At 47.4% G+C, this 25,699-nt stretch overlaps 1 protein-coding gene across 6 annotated transcripts in view; it reads left to right on the plus strand.

Annotated features, from left to right (window-relative positions):
- Positions 1–25,699, plus strand: part of CSNK1G1 (casein kinase 1 gamma 1) — a 1,083,432-nt gene that overhangs the window by 91,095 nt on the left and 966,638 nt on the right. Inside the window, exon 1 of one of the 6 annotated variants that reach the window (XM_069624688.1) lies at positions 368–916. The exons of 4 other annotated variants lie outside the window; for them this stretch is intronic. The gene's annotated coding sequence lies outside the window, so the exon portion shown is untranslated. Of the gene's footprint in view, positions 1–367; positions 917–25,699 lie in introns of those variants that run through there. One more of the 6 variants, XM_069624692.1, reaches the window with a different exon arrangement.

Here is a 25,699-nt window from a genome sequence, read left to right on the forward strand (position 1 = left end):
AGCGGTGGAACAGACTCCTGCTGGAGCTTAGATTGGAAGAAAATCTAAATTTCAGAAAAAACCCGAAGACCCATCTGTTTTGGTTAATTGTGACCTGCTGTTAGCTGCAACCTGAGATAAAGAATATATAACAAGGGTAGCAGTTTTTCAGTAGTTTTTTTTTTTTTTTTTTTGTTAAAGCGCCCTGATGCCTGCGGGCTGCCGGCGCTAAGCTGACATGCATGCATGCATGCATATATACTCCCTGATGCATGAGCATTTACAGTCACTATGGCGACCTAGGAGCCCAGTGGCACATTGCCTACGTCACAATATCGTGTATGTAAACATTGTAGGCCTTCCTTGTCAAATTGGTACCACCTTGGTTACAATCGCCTGCTGTGTCCTCCCTCTGAGTTTTGCCTGTCGTTTCCGGCCCTTTAGCCACTTAAACCGCCAGGCCTTTTGTTTAACGGTTATGCTTTTGATCTTTTAAAACCGGTGCCTCAATCTCACTGCCCTGCCACTCGCAAACAGATCTGGGCGGGGGCGGCGGGGGAAGAGAGCGTGCTCCCTCATTAGAAGTAACGGAGGTGTTCGTTTTCCCGGGATTTTCTGAAGGTGTAGCTGGAGTCCGGTGAATGCAAAGGCACCCTGACCCGGAAGCAAGCGCTTGGGAAAGCCGGGGCGGGGGAGGAGCCAGAGTCTGGCAATGTAGTCTTTTGTTAGTGGGCTGCGAGGATGGCTACAGGCGAGGTCGAGGACGCCCGATTTAATCTTTACAGGGCCTTTCTTAGCAAAGGTTTGGTTGTTCCTCCCCAATCTGCCGATCTCGCCTTGAAACCCGCCTTACTGGACTCGAGCTTGTTCTTCTGGGAACACTCCCCAAACCCGCTGGAAACATTTTACTCGGAGAATGGATTTGACAGCAGCCTTTGTGAGTTGTTTTTTTTTTTTTCCTTCCTCGCACACGCTATTCCACCCTCACGCTCGAATCTCCCCTTTTCTGGCTGGCTTCGTGTAATGCAGTAGTCCCGTTCATTGTACCTTATTTGTTTTTAGTGATAGCCTGTCCACCAGCAGCCTCGACCATGCTGTAATGCAGTTGGGTGTACTTGGGCATTTTGGGATCAATTTCCAATGTATGTACCGGTTTGCCCTCATCCTTTTTGTTATGAAACCAAACCATATGGGCTGAAGGAGGCACCACATTATATTATACCCTTACCCCCACCCCCAAAGGTGGTAGCTAACACGGGGCTCTAAAGGTACAGTTTATTACACTGTTCATGATCGGTTTAGAACGGAGATGCTTTTGGGGAACCTGTTTTACAAACCTGCACAGATGCACTGGAAGTGCTTCTAGAAGAATTGTTAGACCCTGAGAAAATTGCCTTTTGTCATTGCAAGCGTGTTACCCCCTGAGTTTTTCCAGACGTAGTGGTTAGCTTGTGCTTGTGATATTCCTAATTTGAAAAATTGAGGAACTGCTGAAAGGTGGCGCGCGCATGTAGCACCGAGACTATGTAGTGTGGTGGAGTGTTTGAAATATCTGAGCTTTCGTACATGCGTGTTTGTTGAAAGTAAATCTTTTGATGGAAGTTCTTGCGCACTGATGAAGACTGAGCCCAAAGAACGCTTTAATCCTGTACATGCATGTGATCGGGTGTAGTTTAAGGGCGGGGGGAGCATGGTGCACTTAGGTACGTTTGGAACCTTACCTGCCCGCTCTATTCTAGTTAAAACACTCTGATTGCACCAAGCTAATCAATTAAAAGGAGGGCCACGTGCTCTGCAGTGCCCTTATGAGATTTTGGTTGAGGTCTACAGAGTAGTGCTTGAAATGTTGCCTGGTGTCAGTCTTTTGTTGTTTGACCAGTGTGCATGTGCTAAATGTGAATTGCTTTTGGAGCTGTGTGGCAAAATCCTAGATGCTACCTATAGCAACACTATCCATTTGTGTTGATTGGGGATGAATGTGGGATGTCTGTTTGTTTGAAATGGTGCCTGTCTTTCGTTTGCCTGATTATGGTTTGGACTGTTAGTCTATATAGTAAAATAATCACACTGATACAGTTGGGTGTACTTCTGGTGGGGTGGCGGCAAGGAGTGGGATAAACATTGGTAAAAGCTGCAGTGTAATTGGTGTTTAAGGTCCTAATGACAATATGTGTACTGTACATGTGGCGGATACACTATAATCTAGGTTAACCAGTCTGTGAACATGATCATAAACCTCTCTGGTGATGTTGAAATCAGAATGCCATTTCACAAAGCACTTCAGATGGCCCACCATAAGTGAAGTAGAATACATTGGATAATGTGCACAGATACCGACCATGATGTCTGAATATCTCCTACCTGCCACCTCTACTAAATACAGTAAAGTATGTTTTTGTTGAAATCTGCAGAACATAAGTGAGTGATGTGATAAAGAAATAAAAGTTATCTTCCTTGTGCGAAGTCAAATGTTGAATTATCCTTTTCACGTGAAGAATCTGCCAGTACATCAGTGTCAACAATGGTCTTTGTCAGGATATTTAGCTACACTAGAAGAAATATAATTCCTCTACAGCAGTTGTATGCGATTCTGTCTCTAGCACCACAAGGAACACCAATTGTCTTTGTCATCACCACTTTACAGCTTTTCATCAACACTTACCTGGTTTACTCCCATGCCAGGCCTACTACTTCAAAGGTTTGCCACTTTGGTATAGTTCCCTGCCTGAACAGCGATTCACAAACGGCAAGTGCCTCTATGGCGAGTCTCCACTTACTGTGGCTTGACAACAACTTCACAATGTTCATTATTTGGCAACATCATAACCTTTAGCAACTCTTCAGGGAAACCAAGATTCACATTGGTGCTCTTTAATACTCCTCTGCAAATGATGCTCCTCCCCTTTTGAATAACCTTTTCCAGAAGGGCAGCCTTCTTGCCACTGTTGCTTACCTAATGCACAAGTAACCAAATACTGAGAAGAGTAGGATTGTTTTCTTCTTCCTCCTTGACACTGGCAATGTGGCTTTGTACCAGCTATTGTTATGCTCTTCGAGACGGGGCAACAAGCTTGACAACCTTTTGGACATTTTATTTGTCCATTTTGCCTTTGGCAATATCTGTTAGACTTTAATTGCCTGGCTTTTGTTTCCTCTTGGCTTGGGTAATGGTTGCATAAAGTAATTTTAATAATCTTGCCCCATCCTGTTGCTGGGCTTTCAACAAACTTAAATGCTTGCATTTATAGTCATTTGTTGTTACCAAATGCTGCTTTTGTAGTTTTCTGATAGTTCAGTTTTCAAAATTACTAGCATAATCATTTTCACTCCTGCACAAGTGTTTGTCATTAGACAAGTGCCTATCTGGAGCATGCAATCGGGTTGGGAACACTCCAGAGTCACTACCAGCTTGTGAACTCAACGGTTAAGGTGTGTGCATCTGATCACCTCGCTGCTCACAGATGCTCTGCTTCTGTGACTCCTTGCAACCCGGCAGATTGCTTCTCCTGCTCCTTCATTGCCCACGCCACTTGGTTATGGAGCTTCCCCCCACTCTGAAGGCTCTTTGGTGCACGCCAGCCACCCAGGACAGCCTCTTCGGAAGGAAAGCTTACCTCACTTTTTTGCTTCCCGCTACTCAGCCTCTGCACGTAAGATTTTGGGAAGCATAGACCCTCTCGGCACTGGCTACTGTCTCCTGCTGAACAGTGGTCCCAACATCTTCTCTTCTCCCTCTACTTGTTTGTCGGCTGCATGCTTCTTCTGATCACCTATGGCCTACACCGAGGGGGGGCTGGGGGGCCTTTTAAGCTTCTTTATTTCCCTCAGGTGTAGGTCATTTGAATTAACTATCTGACCACTCATACAGCATTGCCTCTCTGGCCCTCTTCTTCGTTCCAGTTCTGGGGGGGGGGCGAGGGAGGGGGCGGAATTATGGGACTTGGAGTCCCTAATGGCAAAATTAGAGTTTTGGGCTAGTTTATTTATTTTTTTTAATTTATTTTTTTTAATTGTTAAACTGATTTTGTTTTCCTATAATATTGTTTAATGGAATATCATAAGGATCAGTCACCAAATTTGATTGTGAAGAAGAATAACGTTTTTGGAGTTTAACTTGTTGTTTTGCAGATTTCCTTTCACTGTGACTTTGGGAGTTAAGGTAGTTTTTGGCTCTTAAAACCCGTCCAAAACCCTGGAGGCTTATTTCTTCCAATGATTTGAGATTTATAATTTGGTTTTACCCACATTGAGATATTTAGCTTGTGGAACAAGATTGTTACAACAGCAAGCCATTACAGATTTTATTTTTTGGAGGAGATGTCTAAGAGGAAGATAAAAACTAAGTTTCACCCCACGAAGTCCTCTCATCCTCATGGGTCCAGTCTCCTCCCAGGTGACCTTCCTGCAGAACACCACCCCCAAGGCTAGGATCAGAAAGAGTCTGCCTTTCCCTGGCCTCCTGGGGGGAGACTTTAGGTAGGGGTTTAGTGAGGAATCAGTTTGATTCATCACAGTAGGTATGCAATCACCACCTACCTTGTACGTACCATTACAGCCTAGATTCCCACGATGACTGGTCGGTGCGATGAGATCATAATGTGTAGAAGCCCATGTGACTTGAGGTTCATTCACATAGGTCTGACTCCTGAAGATGGATTCATTTGGATACACATGGGGGTTTTATGGGTTTTTTTCTGCCTACAAATATGCTTTTGGGCGAGCTGTTCAGATAGCAGATTAGCATTATAGCTATTGATACAATCAGGTGGTATCTGCTTTGAAGTTTGTGGTGCATTATTTGTTTTTTAAATGAATTTTTTCAAATCTCGTGACATTTGACATCTAATGTTCGGCACATCCTTTTTTCAGAAAGGCTTTTTATACAGGTGTTTTGTGTCAGCGGTTGGTGGAGCTACATCTGTACATGTGGCTCTTTGAAACGATGTACCAAAACTTGGGTGGTATTTTAGAAGTGCTGCTCTCAGCATTTTGTAAACCCTGCTGATATGGGTGCCAAGAAAAAAGTTGACAAGTGGAGTAATTGAGCCTAGGGCGCGTCTTTCCTGCTATGGAAAAAGTTCCAATCCTTCCATGAGATTTGCCCAGAATCCACAGTGCATCCAGCAGGCACATAAACTAGATTTTATAATTGGACGGCATATGTTTGCTTATTAAAGTTGTTGACTTTTTTTTTAGTGTTTTTTTTTTTTCTTCATGATTTTATTTTCTTAAATGTCTTTTTCTGGGTTTGTTCAATTTGCATAGCAAGCCTTGACGATGACATGGCCGATTGGTGGTGTAATATTTCATCTGGCGAAAATGTAAATAATTCACAATTGCTTGTGCAATTGTGAATTATTTAGATGCACTATTGAGAAGTGCACCTTAAGTATTGCGCTTGATACATTTTGACATGAAAATATTTTTTACATTGATTCGAACACTTTTCCTTTCTCCAAGTGTGAGACGGGTGAAATGTCTTACTTTGAATGCACTGGAGGAAATGAAAGGATATTCTTCATGGCTCGTGCAACATCCGTTGGTTTTTTTTAAATAAAAAAAAAATTCCCTGTCCTTGGTTCTAATCATTTTCCTCCATAATATTTGATGGCTTTTCATGTTTTGTTTCAATTCCACATCCACAGCTCAAATAAAAGTTTTTACGTTGTGTTAAAACTGTAGACTTTTTCAATAAAAAAAAAATAGCAAGCCTTCCTGCTCCACCATGGCAACTTTTCTTCACAGAAAAGGCTCTGAAGGTGATATCCTGCAGCTCGTTTTTGAAACTTGCCATAGTTGGTCAATTCTTTCCTCTTTTTACCCTTGATCTAAGTCTGATCTTTTAACTTTAAAGCTCTTTTGAGTTTGCATGGGACACGGGTTTCGTCTTACGTCCCGTTAAAGGTTTGGGTATATAGATGGGAGTGGGTAGCTAGTGTAAGTCTAATTGGATAAGGGGTTAACTCCTCCATCATACTTTTTTTTAAAAAAAATTAAACCATGATTGGGAATGTATTCTGCAAATCCATTTCAGTTAACATTTTTAAGCACACATAATATGGGAACAGGGCACATAGATGGGGATGGAGTTGTGACATCTTACGCCTTTCTTGCTCTGACGTTCACTTGACAGTCTTGCTTTTTCTAAACCACATACTCTGGATCACGCATCTCTGGTTGGAATGTCGTCATTGGTGTTACGTTTGGGAAAAGGCGCATTTTGAGTAATTTTGATATAAAGGCCAATGTGCAATGTTGGCCCCCTGCCCTCCCCTTTTTGGTTGGAAGATATTCTAAAGATGCTGCTCCTTCAATGCGCATTTGCAACTGTCCACCTAATTGTTTTTTGGTGCTTTTGCATAAGGGGGCTTCATTGCACTTGACTTTTGTGACTTTCTTAGTTAAAATAATTTCCAACCATGGAAAAAAGGAAATGTTACTTTGAGGTTTTGATCATTTGTAGTTTTTCAACCCTGTCTTAAGCATCTGGTATTTTTGGTGGTATGCGTTATCAGAGAACCTTTACTTTGGTTGCTGTGCACTTATTTTATTTATTTTTTGCTCTGTGGAAACCAGAAATTATTGCCCTCTGCTCTTTCTAGCTTAGCTAAAACCGAACACGTTTGCCAGTTCAATGTGTTGCTTTCTTACCTAAAATGATTGCTTCATATATTGGAAGTACATTAGCACATAGTTTCTAATGGTTTTTTTTATATTTTGCAGTTTTTCTACTGGTAACCTACAAGTTGACTGCTTAAAACTTTAGGGGTGGTTGTTGATGGGTTTGGTGGGGTTTTCATTTGCGTTAGCTTGGTGGTCTGTATTGGAGAAGGAATGTAGGTGTTGGTGGCTTTCTGGCGCTGGTCCTGCTGGGGTTACTGGCACCAACATGGTTGTCTGTTTGCTTACCTGCCAAAATCAAATTGCACCATATTTCAGATTCAAGACAGTCTGGGGTAATGCAAGTAGCAGAACTGTTCCCTTTTTTAAACTGTTTATCAAGTACTCTTTTTAGTGTGCAGCATTTTGGACTTTTGCAGTTTTCTCTTGAGCCTGTCAATTGGAGCCCCTAGATCTCAACCTGGCATGGTTGTGTATTGAGCTAGCAAAGCTGCCTGATATTGATTACATAAATATCTAAAATTGGAAGTATGTGCTTATCCTGCTGATTTCCCTCTTACAATATTGACCTGCCAGGTCCTCTTACTGTGGCTTTCCTTGATTTGGCCTTTTCTGGTAGAGACAATCCCAAGTGGTAATCAGTAGTGTCTGTGGCAGGGGGTGGAAACTGTCTGCAACTTAAGGCAGTCTGCGCAGGGCAGTTGAGGTGGCGTTGGTAATGAGGGTGACCAAGATCGTTAACGTTCTGCTCTTTTAAGGCATATCCTATTTGCATCGAAAGCCTTTGCCATTCCTGCTTCTTTGTTGTTTTTGCATATTTTGAATATTGTTTTGACCCCCCTCAAATTGCACTTGTTCTCCCAGATAATGACCTCGTTGTGCGGTTCATTGTATCATCTTGAAGTACAGTAGGGGTGTGAACGTTGGCTGCTTTTATGGAAACTTGCCGACTGTGTAATTTATAATGGTGGGTAATACATTTTAACTTGGACAAGGTTTATGCACTTTGAGACTACTAAAGTGGCGAGATGGAACAATACAGCACCCCCCAATATTAATTTAAAAAAATTGTCTTCTGGTTGGCAGTAACCTCAGTGGGCAGGGTAGAGAGGGGGGGGACTCTTCTTTCTACCCCTTGCGTGATGGGTCCCTTGAAGGCGGGCAATCTGTACTGCAATCCTGGCCTTTACTGACTCCAAAGGGATTATTATTCCTTCTCTGCTCCCTCACCGAAGGAGGCTTGTTCTTGGAAGTCTCTCTAGCTTATTTTTGGGGAGGGGGTAGGGGGTATTTTGTAATGTCTTGCTGGGGTACATGGCAAGCTGACTTTATTTTATTGGGCATTTGTTAGGGACTTATAAAACAGAATTGTGTTAGTGCCACTTTGGTGTCCCTATCGCCAGGCGTAAGGAGGTCTACATTCAGGAAATCTGCTGTACATCTGCAAGTGCATCCCCACAAACTGTCAGGTAGCATTACCGTCTCCATTGTACTTGGCATACTGATCAGCGGTTTGCTCATGCTGGGTTACAGGCGGCCCAGCACAGAGTAGAACAAAAAGTTCAGATAAAATAGTTCTGTTGGTGTGCCGCATCTTGGTGGCCGAGTTGGTTTGCTGGTCTGTAGATACTTCACTTTGGTACACTTCACGATCAAGGAATGTGAAGAGGGACATCGGTATCAGTGCACTTCATAACGCCTACTCGTCTCAGTACTTATGCAGACCTCACCAACCCACAGAGCTAATATATTTTTTTTATCTCGTGGGACCAGAGGATCATGGGTAAGTGGCTCCTTATGTAGCCAGCCCGGATGCATAAAAAGAGTTTGGGGAAAGGCAGAGCCTTTATGTGGGAGTACTGAGAAAGGGACAATAGGACAAGAGTACTACAGATAGTGCGCGGTGCAAATATCCTTTAACATTAATATGATTAATAAAGCATTAACTCCCTCCCAAGGACAGCCTTATTTTAGCCTGCATTGACCGGAAAATGGTCTAATAAGAGAAGGCAGAGATGTGTAGAAGTAAAAATGGTGCGGAGCGGGAGAAGACGTGTAAGCAGGTGATGGAGCTTTGGAGATTGCTATATACTAAATTTATATGTAAAGCCTGCGTAAGGTGCTCAAATGAGATCCGAATTATATTGTGGGAATGGTTGGCCAGGGTATTACCAATGTTGTTGGGCGGTCTTTTTAAAAGATTGCAGTAAATGGGCTGGCTTAGGCGAATGTCCAAAGTATGCTTATGAGGTAAAATAAATGAAATAGTAAAAAAGGGTAAGCACAGAAGGATGATGAAATATAGGGACGAGGCGATGGAAGAGGTGGCTTCACCCTCTAATCTGCAACATCCAAATAACACCTGACGGACACCTAGGCTTGGTTTTACCAATAGACTTGTAACCTTTTGCTGGAGGTAGTTGTAATTTGCAACTACACAACATGTAGGGAGACTGGTACATTCCATTAGACTACATCACTTATAACATTTGGCAGAACGATGCGGTCAATGGCACACATTAGATCACCTCACTTGGAGCAATAACACCTGTGTCTGGATGGGACATGCCATATAATTCTGATGCACCTAAACCTTTGTAAAAAAACCCATTTTTGAGGGCAAGGACCAAGCGTTGTTAACACTTGTGGGGGCTGTGCTCTGTTGGGAAGGACTGGACAGGCTGGGAAACTACACAGAGTGGAATATGTGGGTGGTAGAATTATTTGAAAAATGTATCCGTGTGCTTCACATTCACGAAGAACTGTTATTTTCATCATGTAAAGCTTTTGTTTGTGTCAGTAATGATTCTTTGACAAACGGAAAATGACCTACTGCCGTACTTTATGTAGCCATTACTCGTATGCTGAAAGTAAAAAAAAAAAAAAAGCCCCACCCCTGCATTTCATTACCAACTATGTTTTAACATTCTTTTATTCAGCAAAATGGTCTGGGTGCATCCTTGGAAAAGAATAACCATATCATTTATTTCACTAGATTTCTCTGCCAAGCTAATTGAGAGAGTAAACCACAGCATGACCAGAGGGTAATGCACTGCTATGGACTTCTAGCTCTGATATGGCTCTTTCCAGGTAACAATTGGCGTTTCAACTACCTCCAGTGAATCGAATGACCAGCGATCCATCTCAACATAGCTGTTAAATGCACATTTCAGTTGGGCATCCCCATTGAATTGTTCACAACCAAATTCCAAATGTAGTCTCGTATGTAACTGAACCCCATCACCACCTTTCTAAAAAGATTGCAAGAGTGGACGGTAAAACAAACAAAAAAATGCTTTAAAATTGTGTGCTTCGGAAACCCAGACCCAAGGTCACTTTATTACATATGGTCAACCCTGAGCATTCGCTCCCAACACTATTCTGAAAGATAACATTTTAAAGTTTATTTTCAAACATTTCTTGGGTATCCTGCAAATCAACCTAATGTCACAAGTTTCACAGCCATGTAATCAAAATGAAATCCTCCTCCCATCTTAAAAAGCCTATGAAAATTGAGGCTCCCTGGAACTTGGGTCTTTTCGTGGCTGAATATTACAAAGGGTCCTAAATACCTGATCAACCACCATCAACTGGGATTTTGCTTAAAACCCCTGGGAGACACTATCACATCTTTAACTGGCTGCCCAGCAAACGAAGGATCTTCTAGAACCTTCAAAGTCGTTATAGCACAGAACCCATCTACCTTAACTTTAGCAACAGCAAGTATGCCCCTAAAAGGAACCTCTGATCTCCTTGCAAGAACCTGCTGATTGTGCAAAAGCTTAATAGAAACTGCCATAGAGGTAGAATCTGTTAGTCCCAAAAAAAACAGCAGTTAACTGCATTATTTGAACTAGTTTACAGGAAATTTAAAAGTAAATTCGTTCCTTGGCAGTTCAGACAGGCATTTGGGCACCAATAGCATAAAACCCAGTAAACCTCAATTCAACCTATGGAAATCCTTCAAAAGGGATACCCTGTAACATAAGAACAGTGGGTAGATTCCATGCAGGAGACAAGAACCTGACTTGGAGACTGGCCAGAGCGCAACTGAAAACCTTCCTGCAGAAAACTGTGAAGCAAGGATTGTCTCACTGCAAGGAGATTTTAGGCGCACAGAGCGACCAAGGAAGTCCAACAACATGCATGGACCCTAAGCATTAAAGGTCTGTGAGAAGCCTGCAGGTACAGGGACACATTCCTAGGTATTCCTGGTGCCGTCAGCCATCCATGCACTCTCCTCCACCGTCCACCCGGCTCCCCATCTCCCCTGATCACTAGGAGAGGGAACATTAATGGAGGGCCCGACTCAATTTGCCAGACGATTCGAAACCAAACTCATTGGGCCAGATCAGGGTTATCAGAATGGTCAGCCTTGCTGCTCCTGATCGTCAGAGTTGTAATGGCTGTCAAAGGAACTGTAGTAAAGACTAGAATGCTCGGCCATTTCTCATCCAGGACATCCATCCCCACGTTGTTGGCTCCTGAAACCTGGAGCGGAACAGAGGAAATTGTGTATTGTTCGCTGACATGAACATATCCATGACAATCTGCCTAAATTCTGCTTCCACCCTCCAAATTGTCTCTGCAGCCAGAGTCTAATCCCAAGGAGAGGAAAGGAACGACTGAGGTTGTCTGCCGGGGAGTAAGTGTGACTGCTTCCCCCCCGAGTGGCAGAAGGGGTAGAGCACTTGATTGTGGAAGATGGCCTCAAGCACCCGCCAGTTGGTTGTTCTCCTTTTCTCCTGATTGGCCCGTAGCCCCTAGAGGGTCACTTGACCCATAACTCCCCTCACCCCCCCATGCTGCAGTCACTGGCATCTGATGCAAAATCGGTAACCTGAGGGTTTCTGAGCAAACCTTCTGAGGTGTTTGGTGGGCAACCACCACTTCCTCATCCACACGGGGTTCTGTTTTGCCAGAATACACTGATTTAGATGTTGCTGATGCAGTCATGCCAGCAGTTTCAAAAATGCCACTGCTGCCATCAATCCCTGCATCCTGAGCCAGCCTTGGCCAAAGCTTCCAGATTGCTACTTGGCTTCTGAACTTTGATAATTAGTCTTCTATCTTCCCTCCGTAAGTGGGACCATGCCGCACTGGGTGTTGAATACAGCCCATATGAACTGTAGTGCCAGAGTGTGGACTAAGTGGGACTTCAACTTGTTCAAAAGAAACCAATGTGTGGTCCGCTCCTTGTAAGTATTACTATTCTGCACTGACTGGTAAGAGCAGCCCTTGGCCAGCCTCCAAGTAGGGAAAGGCTGCGGCCCCACCCTTGTACAGAAGACGACCAGTGGTGCCATTACTTGGGTGAGGAGCGAATGAAGCACAAAGGCATGCACCTTTAACTGGACGTGGTGATCCACCACAAAAGAGGCACTGATGCCTTGGAAAGATGGGCATGTGGTGGTATACGTAAAGGAGGCCAGTCAGTCCTTTTGGCCAATCGGGGAGATGGTCTGCTGAAGAATCTCCATCTTGATGTTAATTACTTGGACACACCAATTACTTTTGTCAAGCTCTGTAACAAGTAGGTACCCCTGGATACCTTGGGCACCATAAACGCTGTATAATAGCTTTGCTTTCGCTCCTTGTCCAGGGGAACCGGCGGACTGCATTAATCTGCAGAAACCCTTAAATCTAAACCAGCAGATCTTTCGTTCTGTTAGGGTCTCCCTTGCCTAGGAATCCATTCAGGCAGGGGCTGGTTGGAGTGATGAATTTTGTATTCTTCTCGATCCTATGTCCTTGACAGAAGACTACCGCCATAGCAAGAAGGGTGAGCCTCCCTCCAACTAGAATTTTTGGCATGGTCATGAATGCTGATTGGGCAGCTTTGCACTGTTCTTCCTTGCTGGGATCCTGCTTTTTTGCTTTCCTTTGGAAACTGGGAGACCATGACCTGCATTGCTTCTGTGTCTCGCCTTTTCTGACAGAGTTGGCCTAGATGAACTTGCTTCTGTCTCGCTCTTATTTTGGGATGGCGGGAGAGGATGCATGCTGTCTTGAGCATGGTCCATTTTTTTAGTCCAGCCCTTTTTTTCCCCAAAGGGGCCATGCTCTTTAGCAGCAGATGCAAGGCCACTGCCTTGTAGGTGGCATTGGTCATCCAATCCTGAACATGTATTTCATGACTGGCAGCTACTGATGTCCCCAGAATCTCAGCCTGTCTTAAGCCAAGTCTCACATGAATATTTGTTTGCATATGATTCCACCTTGATCAACTCTAATAGGCTCCTCCTTATTCAGTAGTTTTGTTGTGCTGTGAAGGCATAGGCTGGACATGGGTTGGTGGCTGAAGGGAGTGTGGTTTGGCGGGGTCAGAAGGACGATGACTGATGAGCCATTTCGCTCTTATCCTTATTAAAGAATAAGATATTGCCCATATTTCCTTATGCTAAAAGGCTATCCTACCTAACCAAACAGGCTAAAGTGCTCATCCGTGTTTTAACATAATTTGTCCACCGTCCAAACTAACTCTGCCACGAAGATAATAACTAAGGCCAGGAGAATGACTCCATTCTCACAAACGTCTTGTTCAAGAGGTGATTGACTGTTTTGAGCAGTTCATATAACTTGCTCAATACTTTATTGTGCTTTTGTTTCTTCTTGGTGATTAATATTCTCTGTGGGTTTATTCTCCTCTTGTTTCATTCTGGTAGTATATTTATAACTCTCTCTCCTTTCATACTCTTTTCCCTTTTACACAATTCACAATCATCGATCCCTTTCCGATATCTATCTTTGGATATGGTTTTAGATACAACCTTATCCTCTGACTTTTTCTTGTATTATTTTGCTCGCTTCTTCGAAATGTACTTTCTTTGCCTTGACGGATAAGAGTAGGAGTACTCCAATAACCATTTTCGTTAGTTCCTCTGTTTCAATGGCAGTCTCTTTATCTTGATAGTGATGAGTATGAATATTCTCATTCGCTCCTCTTGGTTTCAATGTTGCAAACTCTTTATCTTGACTGGGACAAGTATGATTGTTCCCATAATTAATCTCAACCTCCTTCCGGCTCACCCGTTGTCCATGTTCCCTGTTGCTATTAGGGATCATGTCACTGGAGCTTTGACTTTTTCAGGGTTGGTACATTCTCTGGGCTGTTCCCTTAGGGCTTCTCCCTTTGTGCCATCGTCTAGGAGGGTTGTACAGTATTTAAAATAGTGTTCTGCATCTTCTGTCATCGCTTTGATGTTTCTGGGACCGCCGGTCCACCACAAGCTTTTCATGATCACATCTCTCTGTGTATCTCTCTGTGTGTCTCTCTGGCTTTGCCTGGCTCTCTCTCTCTCTCTCTCTCTCTCTCTCGTACCCATTCCATTTGTAACTCATGGGATTTCTTTTGTCTCCTTACCTCATGGATTTTATTTCTTCTAATGTATTTTATTATTTTCATAGTGTGATTCAACTAATTGATTACAGCTTTGAAGTATATATCATTATTTACTGTCAACATATACTCTTTCCCCCCCACACGTTCTGTGTCCGGTTATTCCCTCCCCATTTAACTCTTTTCTCTATCTTGTTAAACTTTAGATCGAACAGTGCAATGCTATGCTGCATGGCTAGTCGTGCCAGTTTCCACCCCCTTCCATGCCAAGCTCCTTTACCCTTATAATACATTCCGTTTCTGTGTCCAACCTCCAGACTCCTTCAACTTTATCTGCTCCCACTGCAGTCAAGGCGGCTTGAAGTCTGGTGTGGATATCCAGTCATTGAGCAGCTAACGCTAATCCAGTCTCCCCACCCTCCTTGTCTGTCCTCCTCTGCATCCTTAATATAGTCCTTTCCGCAAAGACCCACCTCTGCACATCCATGACCCATGCTTGCACTGCTGGGCCCCTGTTTTGTTTCAGGTGGTGCACCTTTTAGCTAGCATGTGTAGAAACGGGCCTGTTTTACTCTTAGTCCTCCTTTTTCTTCCCGGTATCAGTCCTAATAAGCAGATGGACAACCCCACACCAAATGCCAGAAGCCTGCCGAGTTTTCTCCACATTTTAGGGCAGTTATGGGGAGCTCTTTTTTTGCCCATGGCATGAAGCTTCAATTGGGGTCAGATAGATGTATGTTTTACCTGCTCCCAGATCCATGTCCATGTGCTTTCTCTCTTCCCCGTAAATCCCTCCCCTTCACTTTCAGAACCTCTCTCGGTTTTCCGGCCCCATCTAGACACGTGATAGCTCTCTTGTCATCTCCCGGTGCTAATATGGGATGTAGTCCTGGGTCAGTGTGCAGTTCATCCAGGATCCCCTCTCGCATAGCCGCTTTCCTCTTCACCACTTGTGCATACAGCAGAGCCCCTCTGCATGTCATACTTCGCCTTCCATTGTTCAAACGTAAGCAGCCGTCCCACCTCAAAGTAGTTCCCTAGTCAATGACATTCCCCCCACATAAATTATAACTCCTAATCTGGGCAGAACAACTCCCTCAAAATCCTGATGTGGCCTCTGCAACGTCCCCAGAGCCACCCTCCATCTTCCAGTACCCCATAGCAGAACCCCCACTTGGCTGTCAAACATTTAAGAAAGACTTTCTTGATTGGGTATGGGACATTGACAAAGTAGTACAATAGTCTGGGAAGAATCACCATGTTACACGGGCCCATCCTCCTCCTCCTCCTCCTCCTCCTCATCAGAGATATCGGCAAGGTCTTCCAAAAGTCTATCGTCTCCCACACCTGCTAGTGCCCTATCCATGTTATGATAAACGTTTCCTCTATTTCGTGAGAAATCTGCACCCAGAGGGAGCGGAAGGAATCAAGATCCTGTTTAATCCAGGAGCTCCTCCCTCCTTTTCCTCCTGAGACGCCAAAGGGAACAGTACATATTTATCTGCATTTATAAGGCATCCCAACAGCCTGTGATACTAACCTAAACCCTCCAACAGAATCGCTACATTCACAAGAGGGTTGGCCACATATGATGTGTATAGGCGCGTTATAACTGCCATATATATGTGTTTCAAGGCGCGACACAGCGAGGGAGGGGGAACAGAGGTAAGACAAACCACGATCCTACTAGGCCAGGTGTCAATCGGATCGCGCAAGTGCATGGGAGAGGGGGTGAGGGGAGTGCAGTACATCATGGAATAAGGATGAAATAATAAGTGAGGTACGGCCAGCTGGTGGCAGGTGCAAGGGTAAGTGCAGACATCAGGTGTCCAGTGCTGATAGTAACTGTTTAATGAATCCCTACAGTTCCACTAAGTGTGGGGTATTGCCAGGAAGGCAGTGCAGGAGTGCGACTGGCGTGGAGGGGTCCATTGGCCGGAGATCAGATGGTAGCAAGGTAACCAGTGCAGTTTCAGTTTCAGCTTCAGCAGGGGAGAGGAGAAAAAGCAGAAGCTAAGCGAGAGAGGTTTTGAGGTGCTTGCGGAACTGGAGATGGTTCTCCAAGTTTCAGGGAGGCTGCTCCAGAGGGAGGAGTAACTGCATTGGTTTTCTACTCATTTGGCCCTAGTGCACTGAGTCAGAGAAATTCCTTCCATTCACTTAGATGGTGCATAGTAGGTATGGTCCCCACAATTTCAATTTCTTTTTTGTTTAGTTAGTGATTTATTGAAAATATATCCTTTGGAGAGAGTGCCGATGCGTGTTTCGACCAACAGGTCTTTATCAAGGCTGGTTTACGGGTGTCTGGGTGTGATTGGTTGAAGGCGTATAGCCTTGAGCTGTGGGTTGCTGTATTCACGGGGCTGGATGTCCTTGGCGTGGATATGTCCTTGGCGTGGATAAGTCCTTATTGGTTCGCGAGCATCTGTGTATTACAGTAAACTTCTTCGGGGTGAAAACTTCTGTCTCTGTGTTCATCGCCTTTCGAAGGGATTGTGTCCTCCGATGTATTCCACATCTGACCGTAATCGCCACAGATGTGCTGCTTCCGAAAGATTTTCTGCGTCGATGTCGATACGCCCCTTCGAGGACCTCCTCTGACGGCCGACGTTACCGGATGTTCTATGTAGGACGCACGATGCCCGTAGCCTCAGTTACATTTTATCCCCGAACGTGTTCGCTTCGGAATCTCGGTGCGCCTCGGTTCTTCTCTTGTTGAATCGGTTCTTCGTTCTTGGTTTCTTGTGAGAATGATGTCTTCGTCGTCTTCTGCCCCGAGGTCGGGCTTCAAGAAGTGCCGCGACTGCGGTGCCGCTTACGGACCCACATGCCATCTGCCTGTGGTGCCTCGGCGAGGACCACGCTACAGAGGACTGCGATGAATGCCAGTCTTTGACGTCGAAGGCCTTGCGGGAGCGGAAGAAGTTATCTGTAGGTAGGGTTTCCAAACCCCGTAAGTCGAAATCCGCCGGGCTTTTGACGGACGATTTCGAGGGGCGACTCTCCATGTCGGCGTTAGTTCAGGGCGGGTCTCGGTCCCGGAGTGGTTCCCGCCATTCCTCTGCCTCTTCTAGGCACTCGCAGAAGCGCCGTCACCGGTCGCTTCCTTGTCCGAGGACTCCGCCAGACGGCGGGTAGCTTGTTCCAACAAGCATTCATCTCCAGTGGAATGGGACACATTTCGTAAGGAGATGATGGCGATTTTCAAATCGCAGGGCTCCGTTCCTTCCGCGCCTTCGAGAGAAGCCGGCAAGGAGCGCGCTAGGGCCACTGCTTGCGCACCTTTGGGCTCGGGCGTTCGGCGCGATCATCGGGAGCCGTTGAGGTCCCGATTGGACAAGGTACATTGCTCTAGCCATGCCCGCTCCAGGTCCCGGTCCTCGACACCCTCGAGACCGTTGGAGCCTGTGGATCCTTCTAAGAAGGTATCAACGCCGTCGGCGCACTGTCCGTCGGGACACTCTCGAGGCTCCGGCTCCAAGGAAGTTATCGGCGCCAAGGCTGTCGAAGGACATGCTCGTGGCTCGGGCCTCGAAGTCTTTGTCTAAGTCATCGGCCCCTTGCTCGATGGCGATTCCGTCGACGCCTTATGTGGAGGCTTTACCGGAGGTACCCCGGAGGACGGTGGAAACTCTGAGGAAGGCCCTGAGTAAATCAATGAGGCCTGTGTTTGAGCCTTTTTCTGTGCCCTCATCCAGGGATTTATTTCAGCCTTTGGATTATATCTTAGTGGTGGATGAAGGGTCAGATGTTGAGGGGTTTGTTCCTCCTGAGGTTCCTGACTAACTGTTGTCTGGACATGGCCAGATGGAAGACCTGCATCATTCCTTGCATGACGCCTGTGCTCTGGACACCTCCCGGAGGTTGAGTTTGGCAGACCTGAGCCTGGTACACACGCCGAGTCTTCATATAGGCGTCCTATGTCGAGGGTGACCGAGTACTTTGGGTGGTCTGCTCCACCTGTGGATTTTCTGCAGGATGACCTGACAGTTTTGGACCAAGGTCCACTCACTGACCCGGTGCTACCATTTCATATGGCCTTACAAGAAGGGTGGTGGCTGCTTGGACTGCTCCGGCGAGTCTCCCGGCAGTGAATAAGTCGCCACCGGGAAAAATACTGTCCAGCCAGTGGCGACTCAGACTACTTGTCTGCGCACCCCACTCCGCAGAGTTTGGTGGTGCAGGCGGCTACGGCCCCAGCAAAGCAGGCTGCGTACCATACCATCCCTCCGGATAGGGACGACAAGCCCTTTGATGGTTGGGCGAAGAAAGTGTTTTCATTTGGGGGTATGGCTTTAAAGGCAGCCAACTCTGTTTGTGCCTTGGCAAGATTCACTCACACTCTGTGGAATTTTGTCTCTTTGGCGGCTGAACATATTCCCGAAGGAGAGGAACGGGATGGTTTTCTTGCCCTCGTTCAGGATGGCAAGGATGCCATGTGCGAATCAGTTCAGTCGGGTCTGGACGTAGCAGACTGTGTCAGCCGGTCCATGGCGGTGAGCACTGTGATGCGCAGGTTTGCGTGGTTGCGGAATTCAGGGCTTGCTCCTGATGTACAGTCCCAGCTTCTCAACATGCCCTTAGATGGTGTCCATCTTTTTGGCAACAAGGCTGATGAGAGCCTTGAGATGTTGCAGACCTCCAAAGCTGCAGCGAAGTCGTTGAGCACTGCAGTACGTCAGCCTCCCCCTTTACGTCCTAGGGTACATCAATGGAGGGGAGGTTCCTTTCGATACTACTTTCTTTGGTAGATCGAGGTGAGCTGCCAGTCAAAGGGGCCAACGTAGGAGTACCAGAGGTGGAAAATGAGGTACTCGAGGTGCCGAAGCCGCTCAGGCAGTTGCCTCTTTGCCCTCAGGCGCTGCCGCAGCTGCTTCAGCTCAGTCATGAGGCCATATCCCATGGTTCGCCGGTTGGGGGAAGGCTAGCGCAGCATCTTGTAGAATGGCATGCCGTTACTTCAGACGTATGGGTTCTGGAGATCATAGCCCATGGCTAAAGTCACGACAATCCACCGGGGAAGCTCTCATTGAAGAGTCCGGATTGATCTCCGCCCTGAGGGTCTTCACCAAGCTCATGGTGGTGGTGGCGGCTTATCTCAGGAAAGGGGGATTCACGTCTACCCCTACCTGGACGATTGGTTGATCAGGGTGCGCTCTCCCGAGCAAGTCTTGGATCATTTGTCACCTGCCACTCCCTTCACAGGCTGGGCTTCTCCATCAACTTAAAGAAGTCCCACTTGACACCTAGCCAGCGGCTCCAGTACATCAGAGCAGTGCTCGACACATCCCTGGGGCTGTGTTCCCCTCCCCAGGTGAGGGCTCATCACATTCTGCAGATGGTGCACAAGTTTCAACATGCCCAGAGTCTCCCGGCGTTCGAGTTCTTGAGGTTGCTCGGCCTCATGGCATCCTGCATTCTACTGGTGCCAGAGGCCAGGTTGCGGATGAGATCTCTGCAATGGCTCTCAAGATGCAGTGGGCGCAGTCCTCCGGCAGGATGTCTGATCCCGTTCAGGTGCTGCCCTCGGTCGCTCAGCATCTTCTGTGGTGGGCAGTCGAAGGCAATCTGATGAAGGGGGCTCCATTTCGTTACCCTTGAAGGAGGTAACGATTGTGACGGATGCATCTTTCACAGGATGGGGAGCTCATGCCAACGAGTTGACAGTCAGCGGTCGTTGGTCTGAGTCCAGACTCCATATCAATCTGTTTGAGCTGAGGGCCATCAGGTTAGCCCTGAAGGTTTTTCTGCCGTCTGTGCGGGGGAAGAATGTCCTGATTCTGACGGACAATAAGGTGGCCATGCACTACCTCAACAAAAAGGGTGAGGGGGGGGGCGCAAGGTCTCTCCCACTGTGCAGAGAGGCGATGCAGCTCTGGTTCTGAGCCATTCAGCAGGAAGTTTTGATCTCGGCAGTTTGTCTGGCCGGAGACGAAAATGAGGCGGTAAATGCTCTGAGCAGGCAGAGCACGGTCTCTCGCGAGTAGTAGCTGGCTCAGGAAGTTCTTTTGGAGATTTTCGCCCTTTGGGGGAAACCACAAGTGGATCGCTTTGCCACCAGTGTCAACCGGAAGTGCGAAAGGTTCTGCTTGTGGGAAGAGGAGCCTTAGGGGACGCGTTAGTAGTAGAGTGGTCCTTCCCACTGCTGTATGCGTTTCCTCCAGTCCCCGTCATTCCACAAGTGCTGCGGAGGTTCGGTTCCTGAATGATCCTCATTGCTCCGGCATGGGCCAGGAGAGCGTGGTACCCGGACCTTCTCGACTTGTCCATCTGCCCTCCACGCTGTCTTCCCTACTGAGACGATCTGCTCTCACGGGAGAGGGGTCGGGTTCTCCATCCAGAGGTCAAGTCTCTCAGCCTTCATGCTTGGTATCTGAAAGGTTGGGCTATAAGGATTGGGTCCTCTCTGAAGACATGATGGAGGTGCTGCTTTCGGCCAGAAGGCCTGCAACAAAGTCCCTGTACCTGTACAAGGGCCTGCAAGTGGGGTTACCTGGCGGCGCTGTCGATATTTAAGCGCTCGTCTGAGGAGTGTTCTTATTTTAAGATTCTTTTTGATTTCTTAGTTTCTGAAAGGGCTAACTATTGTTTCCTCCGTCACCTTTCCAGGTGCCTGGTTGGGATTTGAACTTAGTTTTAAAGTTCCTGATGGGAGCTCCGTTTGAGCCTTTACATTCGTCTCCATTGAGACTGTTGTCCTTTAAGACTGTATTTTTAGTTGCGGTTACTTCCGCTCGCAGAGTGAGTTAGTTGCAGGCACTATACGCCAAGCCACCTTTCACGATGTTCCATAAGGACAGGGTTGTCCTTGGGGTTCGTCCTTTTCTTACGAAGGTTGTGTCGGAATTTCGTTTGAGCCAGAAGGTAGTTCTTCCAGTGTTCGATTCTCCTCCTCCGCATCCTGGTAATGAAGAGGAGAGGCTCCAAGGGTTGGATCCTAGGAGAGCTTTAAGTTTCTACATCTCACACATGTCCCGGGTCAGAGTGGACGATCAGCTCTTTGTTGGATACGCTGGAAGACGTTTAGGTCAAGCTGTTTCTAAGCAGACCTTGTCCCGTTGGATCATCTTGACAATCTCTGAATGCTACCGTCTGGCAGGTAAGGACCCTCCGGTAGGCTTACGGGCCCATTCTACTAGGGGGTGTGGCTGCCTCTACTACTCTGCATAGGGTTGTTCCCATTCGTAATATCTGTGAAGCAGCCACATGGGCCACTGTCCACTATTCCCTGGATTCTATCCATGGGCAAGATTTAGCCTTTGTGGTAAGGCAGTCCTCTGCGATTTGATTGGGCATTCTAAAATTCTAAATTCTTTTCCCACCTCCATCCGTTGGTACTGCTTTGGGAGTCTGTCATAGACGTGGAATACGTCAGAGGACCCAATCCCTTCGAAGAACAATTTACTTTCTTACCTGGTAACGTTCTTTCAATGGGATGTTCCTTCGACGTAGTCCACATGGCACCCTCCCGGCCTGCCCCTCTACAGAACTTCTTATGCGATTGCAGCTTCCGTTTCCGCAAGGCTTTCTGTAGTCATACTGGCAGAAGATTGGTGCCACACGTTCTGGGAAGAAACTACAACTGAGGCTACGGGCGTTGTGCGTCCTACATATAACAATCAGTGACGTTGGCCGTCGGAGGAGGTCCTCGAAGGGGCGAATCGACGCAGACGCAGAAAAATATTCCGAAACAGTACAACTGTGCTGATTACTGTCATAGATGTGGAATACGTCGGAGGAACATCCCATCGAAAGAATGTTACCAGGTAAGAAAGTAACTTGTTGTTTTCCAGAGGGAGGCCCCAGCCGAGGAAAGCTATCTACCACCAACATGTTGCTTGGAGAAGCGACTGACCCTGAGGGAGTTGGAGGTGGCTGAGCGAAGACCTCAAGAAGGAAGATATTTAGGAAGAGAGTTGAAGGTATTGAGGCCCCAGGCCCCAGAAGGCCTTGTGGACAATGCAGAGGGTTTTGAATTTCTCGTAGACACTGGGAGCCAGTGCAGAGACTACAGTTCTGGAGAGATAAAATCCATGGGCTTGAGGCCAAGGACCAGTCTCGCTGTCCTGTTCTGGATGAGTTGCAGAGGGCGGAGAGTAGAAGCAGGCAGATTTAGAAAGAAGCTGTTTCAGTAGTCCATCCTAGAGAGAACCGGAGCTCTGGAGATGGTGAACTTCTGGGGGAAGGAGAGGAGAGGAGAGGATAGGAAAGGAAGAATACCTCCGAGGAGGTGCAGCTGGTAGTGACTGCTTCTCTCCTCAGCTCTCTGACATCTCTAAGAAGAGTTTATTTTATTTATTTTACATTTATAAAGCGCTCACACAGCCCGAAGGCATCGAGGCGCTGTTACAGGAATTGTTTGTTTTTCTTAGTTGCGTATTTTTTTTGTCTTAGTTACGTATTTATAACGCGCCAGAGGTTTCTAAGCGCGGACCCGGGGATCGAACCTGTTGTTGCTTCGTGTCGTCTTGCTTCCAAGACGCGCACGCTGCCGCTGAGCTATCCTCCCAGGAGTTGAGTCGAAGATGACCCTGAGATTTTTAGCCTCACAGGTGGGAGCATTAAGAGGGTCAAGGGAGTCCGGCAAGAGTGAAGGGAAAGGAGGGAGCAGGTGTTTAGATGAGAAGAACCTGTCTTACTGGCATTAAAGCAGAGATCATTGGCGGCACACCACTCCTGGATGGCGGACAGGCAGTCAGAGATGAGAGGGAGAAGAGGTGGCTGAGGGTAGCCTGAAAATTAGCTGGGTGTCGTCCGCCTACCACTGGAAGTTGGGGCAGAGCGCAGCAATGCGGTGGGCCAGGTATAGGTTGAACAGCCAGGGAGAGACGTTAGACCCCTCTGGAACACCACAGGTAGAGATGGAGCAGAGGAAGGACCCAAGTTGAACCTGGGAGGGTCGGTCAGAGAGGACAGAAGTTGGCCACGTCAGGGCCTGACCTGTGATGACCAGGTTATCATGGAGATGGTTGAGTAGGATGGCATGGTTGACAGTGTCCGAGGCAGAAGTGAGATCAAGTAGGATGAGGACGCAAGGGTTTTGGAATCAAGGTTGGAGAGCAGGTCTTCACGGATGTTCAGGAGAGCAGTTTCCGTGCTTCTGGCTGCTCTGAAGCCAGACTGATGATCATGGAAACGACCAAAATATTCAGCGTGAAGATTTAGCTAGGAGATGGGCAACTTTTCTAACAGTCTTCCCATGAAGGGAGAGATGGAGATTGGGTGATTGTTAGCCAGGCAAGAAGGGTCGGCAGAGGGTTACTTAAGAACACAAGGGATTGCTTTAAGGGGGAAAGGGAAGACTCCAGAGGTGAAGGAATGGTTGCAGAAGTCGGCCAGAGCAGGAGCCTGGGAGTCCATGTGGTCCTTGATAGTTTTGGAGGAGCAGGGATGAACCTGTTTTAACGAGACTTTAATAGCTCAGACTTGTCTAGAAACATCGTCGGGCGGAAACTTGGGGGGGGGGGGGGGGTATAAAAGTGGATGGGGGGAAGAGGAGAGGTGGCTGAGGAAGGGGAGAGGAGGAAAGAGGACATGATGTCCTGAGTTTTAGAGATGAAATGAGAAGGCAGTTCCATGCAGAGGGCCTGGGAAGGGACAGGAAAGGTGGATACTGCAGCAGGATTGGCCAGTTCCTTGCAGATTTTAGAGTTCAGCTGAGTTGTTCGATGCCGCAGAGACGCGGGCTTGGATGTGGGGTCTCTTGGTGAGGACAGGGAGCCGGTATTTCCTTTGGAGCAGGCGGCAGGCCAGTTTGTCAGAGGATGCACATGAAGCATGCAATTTCCTCTCAGCCACCCTGCACTTGAGTTTAAGGGTGACGAGGTCTGAGTCGTACCAGGAGTTGCACTTGACCTTGGGCTTCAGACGGATACTCATGACAAAGGCAAGAACATCGAGAGTGTCAGATATATCAGAGTAAACCATGGAAAGGGCTGTGTCAGGCAGCCAATGGTGGATGGGGAGGTGAGAAAGTGGTGGCGAAAGCCTCAACTGACGCACGCTTCATGGGTCAGATGACCGAGAAGGTGGGTGGCAGTGATGGAGTTGGCTTGGCCTGAACGGTAGAGGGGGGTGAGCTGGGAGGAGAGGAGAAAGTGATCACTCCAGGAGAGAGGAGTGGGATGGAAAGGGAAAGGTCAGAGGAAATCTGCATGTCCAGAGTGTGCCCTGCAGAGTGAGTCGGGTCAGAGGGGAGAATGGAGAGTGAGTCGCAAAGGTTGCAAGAGTGTCCAGAGTAAGGACCGGAAGCATCCAGGTGGATGTTGAAGTCTCCAAGAAGGAGGAGTTGAGTGGTCGAGACCAGGAGGGAGGAGTATTGGTCCGCCCACTTGGGGAAGGAGGAGATCTGACTAGGTGGCTGATAGATAGTAGCCACAGTAAGGGAATGGCTTGGAGAGGGAAAGAGGCTGAAGAGAGGCATTTGAAAGAGGAGCAGGCCTGTGTAGGAATGACTGAGGCAGGAATCCACTAGTGGAAGATCAGTGCTACACCCCCTCGAACGGTTGGACCTGGGAGCGGAGAGGATCTTGTAACCGTCGGGGAGGAGAGTCTCATAAACTTGTGACGGAACTGGCCGTGGACCATGTCTCGGTGAGACAGAGGACATAGAGGTCAAGTTCCTCCAGAAAGCAGCAGATGTCGGAGGAGTGTTTGACAGCTGAGCGAGAGTTGAGAGTAGCGATATGGAGAAGGTTGCCGTCCTTGAAAGACTTCTGGGGAGGGGGTACAAGTCAGAGGTATGCCCTACGGAAGTGTGGAGGAAGCCTGAGCTGGGGCAAAAGCATAGGGAGGAGAGGGCAGGGTAGCCAAGGAGGAGATGGCATGTGAGGAAGCCGTGTAGGGAAGAGAGGCGACAGCAGGAGAAGAAGGGAAATTGAGGTGCAGGAAGCATCTGTCGAAGAGAAGGTTGAGGGCCTTGGACCAAGATGGTGGATATATATATAGATATATCCCCCCCCCCCCCCCCCCTTTGAGGAGTGGAAGAAGGCCAGGAGGGCTGCCCACCGGGTACCCGCATTAATGGGAGAAGAGAAGGAGGGTGAGAGCACAGAGACCATATGTAGGGTCCATAGGTCTGGCAAGTGAACGACAAAGGATGTTGGTGCAAGTTTGCCCGGAGCAGGCACTGGTATAGGTGTCAGCGATAGGGAGGCCTGGGTTGGAGACCAGGATGTCCTTTTAAAACTTCTTCTACCAGATTTAGTGAGGCGAGCAGGATAGTCGATAGTGAGGCAGTTGGAGAAGATAGGAGGGACAGAGAGCGCCATAGAGTAGGTAGGGAGAGGAGGAAGGGAAAGGGAGAAGCACTAGGGAAAGACACAAGGCAGGGTGCAAGCAGACTAGGGAGAGAGGTGAGACAAGTTGAACAATTGGCCACAATGACGGACACTCAGACGTTAAAGACCATCGTATTGCTCCCCAAGTCTGAGAATCGAGAGAGGGGAAGGGCCTAGGTTTCACAATGTACTTGTAAGAACACGAGAAAAACACACCTGAAGTTTGAGAGTCTGCTAGGTAGACAGTGGGGGGGACGTGCAGGTTGCCCCTAGTTGATGGCTGGCAACTGGCTTCCCCTGCGGACACCTGCACACACAACCAGGAGCCGCCTCTAAGGGAGCCGCACTTTGCCTAAAGGCCCTTAGCTGTGGGTTTTGCCGGGCGCAGCGGCTGCCCTGGTGAGAGCCTCAAGCTCCACCGTTTCTCTATCCGATCAATGGGGACCCATGTCGGATTCTTCTGCGCCCCTCAAGGGTGAAG

This window comes from Ambystoma mexicanum, chromosome 11 (genome assembly GCF_040938575.1).
Source record: "Ambystoma mexicanum isolate Mex_15411 chromosome 11, UKY_AmexF1_1, whole genome shotgun sequence".
Classification (NCBI taxonomy): domain Eukaryota; kingdom Metazoa; phylum Chordata; class Amphibia; order Caudata; family Ambystomatidae; genus Ambystoma; species Ambystoma mexicanum.